Here is a 5,609-nt window from a genome sequence, read left to right on the forward strand (position 1 = left end):
GTCCCTGAGAGAAAATGAAATTTAATACCAAGAAATCTCTCTTTTTCTTTTAGGTCTTCTCATGTTTAGATACCTTTGGAGGACAGATTCTGTGAAGAGACAAACCATAAGATGGTCATGGGGACACTAGTAAGAAAGTCTCAAACTAAAAGTCTTAGCCTAATTGCAGGATGGTAATTCAATGGGGACTCTGTTATTAAAAAGAAAATTATAGGAGTGATGAAGTTATGTCTCCCCAATATATGTAGCCCCACTTTGACTCCTTCTCACCCTCAAGTTACAAGTCATTGTTGGAGCCTGGAATGCTGTGTCTTTGAGGTCACCTCACTCTTGCTCTATGCCAACCATATAGACTAGGTCACTTGAGATAAAGTGAGACTCTTCCATAAATTACAGAGGATGTATTTAGTAGAAATCTAGGAAAACCCAAAGAAAAGCTCATAGTTGTTCCAATTTTGCATGGCAGTTTTTGGATACTTGATTGTTTTGTTTTCTTCCCCATATTCATATAAAGAATATCAAATTAGAGTCAAAATAAATCAGAGAGAGTTTAAGAAGTGGTGGGAAGACCACATTATGGGCACAAGATGTATCAGGATCTGGCAATCTTTGTGTCTGAATAGAGGCAACAGCTTCCTTCCTCCAGGGATGAGTGGTATGTGTTTGGCTTTTTTCCTTTTATTTTTAAAGCAAAGTCTCTTCATCCCCTTGGCTGGGCAGGTATCCAGAATGTTGCAGCAAAAATTTAATGCAATCCTTAGAATCAGCAAGATAAAAATTTAAGTCCAAGCAATGCCCACTCAATAGCTGTGCAATGTCGGTTAAGCTACACAGCCCCCAGATTCAGTGTTTCCATTTGTTCTTTCAAAGTTTTGTACCCATTGGCCTGGAAGTTCATCTTAGCTCCCAGTAAAGAGAAATTCATCCTGAATATAAGTCCTACTTTCCTGGAAGGAAATTGCATGGTAATTTAAAGGCAGTGAGATATGGAGTTAAAAAGATAAGCTTTGGAGTCCTAAGATCTGATTCTAATTCTAATTCTAATTCTAGGTCATCTGTTTGCCTGAAGTGGAGATGGCAATATTACTTAATTGCATGATGGTGGTTAGGCAAACTGAGATCAAATCTTGTTCTAAGTCAAAGTGCTTAGAACAGGATTTGATACAAATAAGGAGCTTAATGTGTAGACAAAAGCCAGGTTGTCCCAGAGATGGGGAGTCATTTCTACACTGGCCACTGGGCAGAGTGGTCACACTGTGCTGCTTGCAGATCACGGGCTGACTGAATTCAACCTTGTTCAGAGCCAATTGCACCCGTCCCTGCCAGAGCAGGTGTACTCCTGAGAGACTCCAAGATCTCTGGCCAGGCACTATGCAGAGTTAATAAGCTACAACTCTCTGGAGCATTGAACTTCAGATCCAATCTATAACTAACTCTCCAGAGTATAAGAAAGTATTCCAAGGGTGAAGAGAGCAGTTGTTGAGAGAAGGAAGGTAAAGGTGGAGAAGAAGAAGACAGGAAAAACATCATTGAGATCGTGTTGAATCAACAGGAGTGGAATTCAAAGAAGCAAATTTCTATCCCAAAACACTCGAGAAACATGATGTGAATTGGTCATGTCTTGTTTTGTTTCTTTTTTCAATCGGAAAAGTTGATCAGATCACTGCTTCTGTCTGATCAAAAACAAGATGTACACACCTGAGAAAAATGAGTAGCCTGCTGTTGAGTGAAATGTTTTTAAATGGGGGTTTGATTTTGATTAGTTTGCCTTGCTGTGCTTCATGGGGAGCTTCCGCCTTCTCTCTACAATGGCCAAGGCTCCCCTCGGCTGCCCAGGCATGATTAATATTTGAGGTCAGAGTCTGGCCTGTAGAAATCTAACCCAGCTTCATATTAGCATTTTTAAGACTTCCAGGCAAATGAATACTCATGTGCACGCAGGGGTTAGATATGCACACGAGTGCTCCAGGAATGAAGGTAGAGCCACGCGGAAGGATTGATGTTTGCAGCCTCAAAGTCAAGGGAATTCAAAACTAAGCCCCAAAGAGCTGTGGGGAGTCACCAGGGTTGCACAGGATTAAGATATGCAGGGCAGCTCCTCACCCAGGAAGACAAGATAGCAACCTGGGAAAAATTTATGCTGGAACAAGGTCATCGCAGCTGATTCTCTCCAAAATCCCAATAAACTGCTGTATCTGCCCAAGTAAAACTTGCTTGGCAAGTAGCAGGTAGCTGGATATACAGGGCAATATTAGTGGAGACTATTTTGCAGCCTCATAATTCAGTGTATTGGCAAGAGCAGATTGTGATTTTTTTTTTCCTTCTCTTTCTGAAAAGCCTTCTCTTTTAAACAAAGCCTCTATTAATCAGAACTTCAGATCACACATGGCAATCAATTCAAACTGTTTAGGGCATTTACAGTAATTGATCTGCTACAAGTTCTTCACAAGTGGATCGCACTATACATACACATGTACTTTTCAAAGAATTCAAAAGCCATTAGGATGTTCTTAACTCCTATCTGATAGTCTGAGGGCCATTGACAGTACATGATCATCAGAAATCAGATGGGCCAACTGCAGGGGGTATTTTGATTAGAGAGGAGAAGAAATTTCCTCTGAATGAGAGTTGTGAATCCTGGAAATGAGGGTTGAGGAAGGCTAAGTAAACTTTATGATCACAATCATGAGAGTTGCCATGATGTACCAAATATTTCATATACAGTTATTATATCACCGAATACAAAACCAAGTGAAGGTCTTAATATTCTTTACCCTGAGATTGGGAAATTGAGGTTAAATGGTTAAGTTCTTTGCCCAGGATAACACAATAACCACAACAGCTTAGTGCTGGAATTGTGATTTGAACTCAAGTTCAAGTCACAAACCAGTGTGCTCTGGTTTTCATCCTCCTGTCCCACATGAAGAGATGGATATCTGTTCCCCAGATGATTTTAAGGTATACTTGCCTTGATCGTATATGGCTGTGATTTTTTAAGTCTTTTCTTCTTGATTACAGCGTGGGTGTCTTTGTTGGAATAAAGAGTCCACACAAAAGTGGAAAGGTGTTCCTTTAAAATGAAAGACTAAAAGATGGAGAGCTTGGGAAGGGTGAGAGCATTTAAAGCAATGGTACGTGAGGGTATGTGAGCAGCAAGAAGAACCCAAGGAAGGAAATAGTCCATATGAACTCCAATGCAGTGAAGGCAGTCAGAGCCCATACCACCATGCTGAAAACTCAGCCACATGCAGAATGGGGCGTAGAATGGGCTTGATCTTATGGTCCCATTGGGCATTCTAGCAATGAGTGGTAAACCACTCTCATGACCATTCTTGGATGGTTTCCCAGTTGAGAGTTCTTTTCTACTCACTCAGAATCAGTCTGAGCCATTATGCTTATGTTATAGAGCCCAGTGTTATAGTACTGGCCCAAATCTTAATTTTTCTGATAGTGATTCAATTAAATGAAGATAAAAAATTTTTATTCATCACCCTATATTAAAACTTAGGATATGGAAAACAGATATGAAACACCAAACTCTAAATTTAATGCCAGAGCCTGTAGTTTAATACTATACTATATCATGTGACCTCCTGTGGGGGAATGGGCTGTCACAAGACCAATTCCTTGAAGAAATTAAGTTGAATTTCTCTTTCTACTGCTGCCTCACTGACCTTAAAAGATTACCAATAAAAAAATAAGCATGAAGCTCAGAATAGACCATACACTAAAACATAAAATTTAAAACTAAAATACTTCTAGAGAAAACATAGCAGAAGAATCTTTATAACCTTGGGCTAAGCAAAGATTCCTTAGATATGACATCAAAAGCATCATCTATAAAAGAAAACATTCATAAAATGGACTTTAAAAAAATTGAAAACTTTTGTTTTCCAACAGACACTGTTAACAGGATAAAAAGACAAGCTGCAGAATAGGAGAAAATATTTATAAAACACAAAGGATTTGGATCTAGAATGTATGAAACTCTCCAAATTCAATAATAAGAAAACAAACTACTCAATAAAAATTGGACAACATATTTTTAAAAGACATTAGGGAAAATACAAGTTAAAAAACACAATTGAGATATCACTACACAACTACTAAAATAATTGAAATTTAAAAAGGAAAAACAAAACAAAAACACCTTCAATACCAAACACTAAAAACGATGCAGAACACCTGGAACTCTCATGCAACATTGTTAAGAATGCAGATTGGTAGAGCTATTGTGGAAAACACCTTTGCAACTTCTTATAAAATTAAATATATATTTATCAAATGATCCAGCAACCCCACTCCTGGTATGTACTTAAGAAAAATGAAAATTTCTTTTAACAGAAAACCCATATGCAAATGTTCACAACAGCCTTATTAATAACTACCACAAACTTGAAAAAATGTGAACATTATTCAACTGATGAATATATAGACTGTGGTACATACACACAATGGACTACTACTCAGCTACACACCACTGACATACATGAACCTCAGCATGGATGAATCTCAATTGCACAGTACTAAAAAATTAAAAAGTTACACACTGGGCCATTCCAATTATTGGACATCCTGAAAAGGGAAGCACTACAGAAAAAAGATCAATTGAGGGTTAGAGGTCAACAAACCCCCTTTAGGCATACAGGGAAAATTTGTGGTTGATATCAAAAATTTCTACATCTTCAATGTAGTAGTGTTTATGCATAAGTGTTTTGACATTTGTATGCCTTTGTAGAACTATACAACAGTATACCAGAAAGAGAATTGTATTTCAATAAGAGAATAAGAGAGGCTCTCTTCTTTTCTCTGCCTTCATGGTGAGTGTTCTCAACTCCGTTCCTTTTTGTGACATCTCATGGACTTTCAGGATCAAGTGATTAGTAGCCAAGAAACAGAAGCAACATTGACCCATTCCCCAAAGGATTCTGATGAAAACTGGTGATATTAGGTACAACTCTAAGAGGAGACATTGGAGAAAAGTCAAACTGGGTCTATAAAGGATTGCACATGAAATAGCACCCATATTTATTAGATTATCAGTTTGCATGAGACAGTGCAAAATGTTCAGATGTGAAATTATTAGATTATGTGAGGTAGCCTGGATGGTAACTATAGGCAGGTAAGGAGTGGCTGGAGGTGTAGAAAACTGGAGGCTTGTCTTTAGGGTTTATATTCTGTCCCTGGTGAGCAGAGCTCTTTGCCTCCCAGTTGCCCATGTGGTGAGTTGCTGTCCTCTGCCAGGTCCTGCCACCATGATGTTCTGTCTCACCTTCAGTCCAGAGTTAATGGAGTTTGCCGATCATGGACTGAACCTCAGAAATTAGGAGCCCAAATAAACTTTTCCTCTTCTAAGTTGTTCTTGTCAGGTCTTTTGGTCACAGTGATGAAAGAGCTAACTAAAACCGTCAGGATCACTGTCACTTTACCATGCTGAGCTAAAAATATCACCACGGGACAGTTGGACATGTTTTATTGGGAATATGATTTTTCTTTTTGTCTCTAGTAGATTGGTTCAGCAATACATGTGTGAAACCTTTTATTTGAAAAATGAAGGAAGGACAAGGAAGACTGGGAGAAGGAGGAAGAAAAGCAGTGTGGCATGTCTA

General features: G+C 38.6%; 1 pseudogene; it reads left to right on the plus strand.

Annotated features, from left to right (window-relative positions):
- Positions 1–3,603: 3,603 nt before the first annotated feature.
- Positions 3,604–5,000, plus strand: LOC120887316 (large ribosomal subunit protein eL39-like; annotated as a pseudogene).
- The last annotated feature ends 609 nt before the right edge of the window (positions 5,001–5,609 follow it).

The sequence above is a fragment of the Ictidomys tridecemlineatus genome, chromosome 10 (assembly GCF_052094955.1).
Source record: "Ictidomys tridecemlineatus isolate mIctTri1 chromosome 10, mIctTri1.hap1, whole genome shotgun sequence".
Taxonomy (NCBI): domain Eukaryota; kingdom Metazoa; phylum Chordata; class Mammalia; order Rodentia; family Sciuridae; genus Ictidomys; species Ictidomys tridecemlineatus.